General features: G+C 32.7%; 1 long non-coding RNA gene across 1 annotated transcript; it reads right to left on the bottom strand.

Annotated features, from left to right (window-relative positions):
- Positions 1 to 318: 318 nt before the first annotated feature.
- On the bottom strand, positions 319 to 5,434 carry LOC105108699 (uncharacterized). Its single transcript, XR_839108.1, has 3 exons — positions 5,425 to 5,434; positions 1,330 to 1,332; positions 319 to 428 (listed from the first exon to the last, which is right to left on the bottom strand). It is a non-coding gene; the product is annotated as an uncharacterized LOC105108699 (long non-coding RNA).
- Between the last annotated feature and the right edge of the window lie 3,290 nt (positions 5,435 to 8,724).

Genomic DNA, 8,724 nt, shown 5'->3' with positions numbered 1-8,724 from the left:
GTATCCAGTTGTTTATGATTATGGAACGACATCAGGAAAAGTATATAGAGGAACGAAATCAGGATGGATATCAAACTTGTTGAATACAATATCTTGAATTAGGATAGCTATCAAACTTGTTGAATGCAACATCTTGGCCTGACTTCCGTCGAATATAGTTCTGCAGCGCCATTGATGCAACAACAATTTTAACCTGTGATTTATAAGGAAACTCAGGCATGATTTGTAAGATTCTCCATCTTTTCTTCCAAACTCCAAATGTACGTTCGATTACACATCGTAATGATGAATGAACTCGGTTAAATAGTTCCTCCTGACTTCGTGGTTGTCCTCGCCGATGAAATTCTGGAAGATGATATCTCTCCCCTCTATATGGACCCAAGTAACCATACTCATTTGGATATCCTGAATCAACGAGATAATACTTCCTTGAATAAATATACTAATTGTTTAACGCTTACAAAATACTTCATAGAAAAACAAATTTGACTAGCTGAACAACAACCATATATTTTTTTTGAGTGAATACCTTCAGGTGGCTGCAGAAATTGTACGTTTGTATTTCCAATCGCCTTATAAAATATTCTTGTATCGTGAGCACTACCTTCCCACCCAGTCCAAACAAATGTAAATTGCATGTCAAAGCTACATGTTGCCATTATATTTTGTGTTGGTATACCTTTTCTACTAATAAATAAAATTTGATTTTCTTGTGAAACACAAGCACGTACATGTGTACCATTAATCGCTCTAATGCAATTCTAAAACAAAAAAATTGCTGCCAAAGCAATTTAATTGCACTTAAATATTTGATTGTAACCTTTTTAAATATTTAACTACTTGTAGAAAGTATTGCTTACCTTGAAATAGGGCATGTATCTCGGATTCATTTCAATTTCCAATGGTGTTGTTGTGAATTCTGGATCTACTGGTCTTATTAAATCAGCTGCTAGCAAGTAGACAGAATGAAGAACCTCGTTGAAATTTCTGGAAACAGTTTCACCTGAATGCTGAAAACGCTCATACACTTCCCTATTCGAAGCACCTAGAGCTAAAGTGTAGAGAAACATGCCTACTTTCTCAAGAACACTCACCCGTCTAGACGGTTTCAACCTCTACATGGTTTCCAACTCAAAAGCCAAACTCTTCAATATGTCTGCATCCATCTGAAACATGTTCACACAACGTATCCAATGCCCAATTAAAATTTCAGTTAACTATCGCATGCCAGTGTTGTATGAATTCATACATGGCTTTTTGTAAATATAGGTATTGTAATACAAAGCCAATGTTCCAACAGTGCATATGACTAATTTAGTTCGATCACACTCTCTATGCCAAAAAAAATCGCCATCATCATCATCATCATCCTGTTGATTTAGGTCGTCGTCCGGAACCTCACTGTTATAGTTCTCATAACCATCACTGAAACTACCTCCAAAACCACTTCTTAAACTTGTACCAACAAACCCATCAAACACATATTGACCAACATTATTCATAACATTTTCACAATGGCCATCAAAAAGCATATTAAACCAATTCGCATCCATATCTACAAACACATCTTAATATTCGTTCTGAACCTGCAGAGTACTGGTAAATAATACATGTTCATTGAATAATATGTTTTGATTTTTAGTGTCATTAATGACGGTCTTAACACAAAATATTTATGGTTGATGAAGCGCTAAATATTGAACATGTTTAACTTATACGTAACTTATTAAATATTTTCCAACACAACAATAATTGTAATTTTCAACCTGAAATGTAACGGTAACATGACAGTTTTCACTGCATAATTTATATACATTATTTTAAACAATAATGGCGACATTAACTTATATCAACAAAACATTCATTGTAGCAATCCCTAATAATCGAACTTATTTATAAAGATATTAATTTAAACAAAAAACACTTAAATTGAAGCGACCCTAACAAATCGCATAGATTTAACTTACAAGTAACACATTCAATATGTTACAGCACAAACTTAAATTGAACCCTCAAAAAAGTATTCATACACATCCAATGCTTGAAATATGTTGTGGCAGGCAATTAAGGATTCATGAGAAAAAAACTAAAGATAAGGGACTGTTATGTAAATAGGAAAAAAACAAAAATGAACTTACTTTATTGACAATAATAGTAGCCCTATCAGATTTAACATCTAAATTTGATAACCAAATATAAAGATAAAGTTGTATTAACTAAAAAACAGCCCTAAAATCAACAACTAACCTTCTAAAGTCAATGAACTTGACTTTGCAATGTAAAAACAGCAACAAAACCTCCTGAAAAGAGCCCTCAATACATGTGGGAATGCAAAATACTTTGTGGCCAGCCAATAAAAATGCTTTGGAATGATAATGCATCTTAAATAGAAACACACATAGCACAAACCAATATATATTCACTGTCATACCCATCAGCAAACCAATATTTGTACCGTGACTAACCATTCAACCTATCAACTCCAATTCAACCCTCTATTAAACATTCAAGTAAGGAATAATAATTCAAGGCTATAACAACAATTTCAGTCAACTAACATTCAACCAATCAACTGCCATTCAACTCTTAAAAAACCTTGAAATCTGTTAAGTTACAATATGAAATTCTAGGCTGAAAAAGCAAACTGAACACAAAGTTTTCTAGCCATTCAAACTAGGCTATAAAAGTCAATATGAAACCTACAATTACAGCTTGTAAAAGGTACAATAATAGCTATTAAAAACATCTCAAACATAACCAATTAGCCTACAACTACAAACACAAAGAAAGTGCTCAATATATGATACGTTACAAGTTAAGAAACCTGGGAAAAAAAAGCAAAAGCATAACCATTTGCATCAACCTTTAGCAATTCTACAGTTGCAGCAACACCTCATGCACCTAACCTTTTGTGGACTTTTAACTGCGAGAAAATACATAACCATACAACATGTTAACAACTCATTGAAATACAAACCAAATATTATAAGTTTGCTAAACATTAAAAAATACTTGAAATATGAAATGCATGCAATAATGACCAAAATATATGACACACAACAAAATTTAATTGCTGCAGTATATAACATAAAATAACATACATAACTGTTATTTTCCCTATATCAAATGTAAACTTACTTTAAGGTCTGTAGGTTGCTTTTCGATCGAATATTAATTTCAGCCACTGAAATTTTTGATCCATATCACCAATTGCTGTCCACATTTCCCTCCTACTTCTAACTAAAAAACACTCAGTTGTAAAACAATACAGCTCACTATCGAACACCACGTCCTCAATGGAGTGAAACTCCTTTATCACCTCTTCTATGTTACATCCTTTTTTATCCAAAACACTTGACATGCATTCACTCTTGGTAGACACACTATCAACTAACTTATCTAATTGTGAAAACAAATGCGATCCCTTTCCGACACCCTTTTTTTTCCTCATATTATTGGGAACTTTGTTGCACACATTTTCTCTTCCCACTTCTACTACTAGGATTGCTTGTGCTGTTGGCAAAATTGACACCAACCATCATATTATTGACATCAGCAATAAAATTTAGTAGACTATCCTCTTCAAAATATCCACTACCTTCATGAAGATGAGGGTCCTCATTAACTGTGTTAGTTTGCCTTTGAAAGACACCATCTTCATCAGAATTCAGACCCTATGATGGAGCCCAAGCATACTGACTAGTAGCAATAGTGTTTGTAAACATGATATCATATTTACAACACAATGATGGATCTATACTAGCATGCCTAAATTTTCTTGCTCCATGTATCTCTTAAAACAAAGGGACAATGAAGAAAAAAATACATAAAAAATAATATAAAATCACAACATGAAATAGTTTATTACAGCTCTAAATATACTGAAAATAACAAACCTGGTTTTTAGCTTTCCACCATTCGTCAGGAGCTACAATTGTTCCAAGTTCAGCACTCCATCCTATTCTTGTTTCAGAAATCAACCTTTTCCATATTCTCCAATCTTTTTTAATTTTGTCCCACTTATTCTTTAATTCTGCTTTCGTTAATGCATGACCAATTTGATCCTTAAAGCAATTCATAACATATTTCCACCCAGCTTTGTCAAAATATGTGTTGGGTCGCATACCTTACTCAATTGCTTTAATACATTTGTTACAAAAAGCGTGCAACATCTCTCTAGTCTAACAAGCCTTATCTTGTGATTGAGAATTTTCCATATTCTCGGTTAAAATATTTTATCTAATATATAATTAACATGTTAATTTCCTACAGGCAATGTAAAGGACATGAAATGCACAATCTATCTTAATTAATAAATTGCAACCTGAAATACAAAATGCAAATTAAGAACATAGATTTATTTCCATTAATGTTTCAACAAGCCAATGTTTGCATTGCCTAGTATTACTAATATTTCTTTCATTTTCTCTAGCTTTTTTCCTTCTGCCACACATTTAGCCTTTGTTCGGTTTCCATGTAGTTTCTACACCACATGTTGCTCTAAACAGGGCAATAAATGATAAGTTCAATTTCATGTGAAGCAGCTACTGAAGGCATGTATCAGCACCCGAAATATTCTTAAAAAATATTAAACATATTTTATATTTTCTTGATGGGCTTACAACCTAACTCCCTTCTTCCAATTTCCATTATTGATAAATAATAATAATAATAATAATAATACAAAAGGCTATGAAAACTCACAATATTTTTTGTTTTCCCCTAATGTTTAATTTCTTAAACGACATAGAAAATGAAAGGTAAATATCATAATTCTCTAACCATTTCGGGTATAATTATTTTGCAAATAGAAACAGAGAATCAGAGATAATTGTGCAACCGAAACAGAGAAACTGACCTTGAATTTTTTTGTGCAACAGAGACAGAAATTGGTAAGATGCTTGTGCTTTAGCTTTCCAGGAGGTTGATTTTGATGCTCTCTTTGGTTTTGGCAAGCAAGACACAGTAAGAGAAAATTTTGGTTAGAGAACACAGTTTGTTTTAGCTTGATCTGTATGTTTTTTAAGGTCAAGTGCAAAGAAAATTACCTGGTTCAGTGCATGTCTTCTTCAACCGTGAAAGGAGTTCATCATGGCAGGAGATCGATGACAGATGGGCTTCTACACTCGGCTACAAACACTGTCACGATCAGTGAGAGAATAGAAGAGTGGGTGTGTTTGCCACACTGAAAGCACTAAAAGGAGCACTGATTTTTTGAGAAGAGGGCAGCTGTGGAGGAGGAGAGCTGAGGGAGGTGAATGTGGAGGCAGGGAGACGACCGTGATGTTGAGCAGGGCTAATTAAATTTTTAGTAAAGGTTGTAGTGTTTTCTGAACAGCAGCCGCGGAAAAAGCAACTCCCACTTGCTTTTGCTTAACTTGTGTTTTGAACATAATTTATGTGGGCCCCATAAAGTTTGAAAACTCTGGTAGCTGTTAACCAAACAGCTTCAAATAATAGAACCGTTGGAAAAGTGGATGCTCCTACGTAACCAAACAAGTTATTAAATTCTTAAAAGTTAGAAAGACATCATATGTCATCAATGAAACACACCTAATTTTTTTAAATAATTCTTTAAAATCATCCACTAGTATTCATGGCGCACACCAAATTCTTGTGCAAAATAGAGCCACCTTGTTTCTCCTTAATGATTATCTCTTACCAGTATGTCTCCTAAAAAAAGCACATTACGAGTACCAATCTTTCCACCAATGAGCACTAACAATTGTCATCAATTACCAAGGGCACCTAGCTCTCTTTTACGATGTTGAAGCCTAAGCCACTCTTTTTATTTCCACTCTCTCCATAAGGTAAGTTCATAAGACTTAGATATAAAAGTATCTCATGTCAACAGGTAAAAACACATTTAACACATCTAGCAAGTTTTAATAAGAACAAAAAAAAAAGTAGGTGCAAATAAACAACTTTAGTTCTTAAAGAAACATGTCAGAACAACATGTAAACAAGTAGACATGAGAACAATTATACTCCAACTCTCTAAAAAACACTCTCCTACTTTAAAAATACATTCCCTTATTGAACATTTTATGAGTGGTTATCGTTATTAACCTACTCCTTGTAAAAAAAAATCTTGACATGAGTCAGGATTAATAACTATACAGGTTCTTAAGGAACATTACCACCAGTTACTAAGAGATTCTTCACTTTGTTATCAGGTGTTGCGAACTCCTCTTTTTTAGGATTGCATCTCTATAAAGAATTTACAAAATGTACAAAGTACCTTAGAGTTTGTAAGGTAAGACACATAAAAAATCCACCTAGTAACATTTAATAAATATGCTTAAATGTGATAACACAATGTAGAGCTTGACTCCATCTATGAATTTGATGATCTCTATACTAAACTTATTTTTCATTTCAACACAAGCATATCAGTTAAAAACAGTATCATTAAGCTTAGTGTCATAACACAACAAGAAGATGAAAGCATCAAAACATATCTCTAAAAGTTTAATGAAAAAATATTCAACATGAAAAATCTAATTGAACCTATTATTGCTGACTCACTAAAACTCTAATTAATAAAGTCCATAACTATTTTTTGTAGGAGAAATTATAAGTGTTTCCTAACATAACTTTCCTTTAATGAAACAAATAATGAAAAACTATATTTGAATAGAGAATGTAAATGTGACATGACAATGACAACTTTATTTTTAACCATAAGGAGCATAATCTTCCTAACATTATTAGTCTCTCATAAATTATTATCAATAAAGAAATGAAAAGATCTTATATGTTTAATAACAAAAATATTAACCTTTAAAATTTATAAATTCAAGATCTCTCATAAAAAAGAAAAAAAAGATGTGTTAATTAATTGCCGGGTTTTTATTTTTAAGGGGCTCAACACTATATATAGATGCTAGGGATACAAACAAAAGAGACAAATAGATAAAAAAGGAAGTCTAGCTAAAAAAGAAGAAAAAGAAAGTCAAAGCGAGAATAGTGTATCAAAAAAATAAAATAAACAACCCTATTCATCTTCTTTCTTCTCTCTCCAAGTCAAAAACCTAGCCACCCTTTCCTTTTATCTCCTTCGAAACCCAAAGGAAAAACATCGACAACTAACCCACTATTCATCATCTCAAGTTCATTAGAACACCTGCACAACTTCCAACTCTCTCACCTAATTTCCACAACAATTATTATACACCATCATGATAATACCTTTTAAATTGAACAACCCTACTTACTTGATTGACTACGACCTCTCTTTTGCCAAACACAGCACTCATAACCACTTTTAAGGTTGTTTTTGAACCTTAACACGTTGCCAAACACAGCACTCATAACCACTTTTTTTCCTGCTGAAATTAGCCTCGATAGCCATCCATAAAACAACCCAAAAACATAGCCTTTTCTCACCAAAGTAGTAAAAATCAACATTAATCAACCTTAAAATCACCTTAATCATAGCCCGAACAAACCCAGAAGTAATAATAACTAAATAAGCCTAAAATCACGCCCATTCCTAGTATGTTTTGTAGAATAGATTCAACTTGTAGGGATACACACGTGCCATCAATATCCAACACATTCTCCACACTTGTGCATGTAAGCCATGTGCCGCCATTGCTTGGTTTGATTTTAGTAACTTCCTATTGATGTTAGCAGCTTCTAAGGTTGTTTTTGAACCTTAACACGTAGAGTTTTTTCATAAATTATAAAATCATTGATTGTGTTTTATTTTCCAAATAACGTGTTATATTATTAATCTTTATTTATTTTTCAAATGACTTATAATATTATAATTGTTGCATATATTAGTGAATAAATAAAGTGTTGTTAGTAGGCATCATTGATAGCCTCGAAGTTATGAAGCTATCAAGAAATTAATATTCTTTGAGGATGGAAAATAGGGTTGGGAGGATTGAGATCAAATTTGATTTATCCAATACATACTGATTGTTCTCGGTGTTGAAATCGTAAGGGTGAATAAGTGTTTGTTCATCGTGATGCTTGTCTTGTAATAAATGTTTTTAATATGTTTTATACAATAAATTTTATTTTGTGTTCATTTTCATGTTTTGTTTTGTATTCACTATCTTTCAAGAACATGATCTAAGACTAATGACTCGTTATACATTAAGCTCCTCTTGTTATCGAACAATTTAGTAATGTAGTTAATTAAACCGGTCGATCTTTCTCGAGAAGAAGCAAATATATGTGTTGGCATCGAATAATTACATTCAGATTGAGAGTATTCATTACGTTTGTTTCAGAATGTCTTCTTATTTAGCTTGCAAAAGTACTGGAACCCAGCCAAACTCATTAATTAATTATTCAATAAACAATCTTTCGTGGTATATTCGGTTTTTTAACTCTATTTTTTGCGGTGTTTTTAGGAAAGGAAGATCAATATAAGCTAATAAAATTTTACAAACATTTGTATTCTGATAAATTGAATAAACATATCAAATTTGTATAGACTTCATAAGCATACCAACTTTTCTCATCTACTCTCGACATTTTGTTTAAGAGTGGGTCAATAGCAACATTCATCCTAAAAATAATTGTGCAGTAAGCCATGCTTAATTCCATTTTTTCGCATCCATGCTCAAATAACTTCCTATAAGTTGAGTTGGCAGGAATTAAATGATGCGTGTAATGGAGTTATGAGAGCACGTGTGGCCAAGTTGTACTTAGATGTCAAACCCACCGCATTCTAGGTGGTAGGAGAGCCGAGTGTCCTCCTTTTGA

This window comes from Populus euphratica, unplaced genomic scaffold (assembly GCF_000495115.2).
Source record: "Populus euphratica unplaced genomic scaffold, PopEup_1.0 scaffold528.1, whole genome shotgun sequence".
NCBI classification, from domain to species: Eukaryota; Viridiplantae; Streptophyta; class Magnoliopsida; order Malpighiales; family Salicaceae; genus Populus; species Populus euphratica.
The sequence above is the reverse complement of the archived record's forward strand: the minus strand, read 5'-3'. Positions and strand labels throughout refer to the sequence as shown.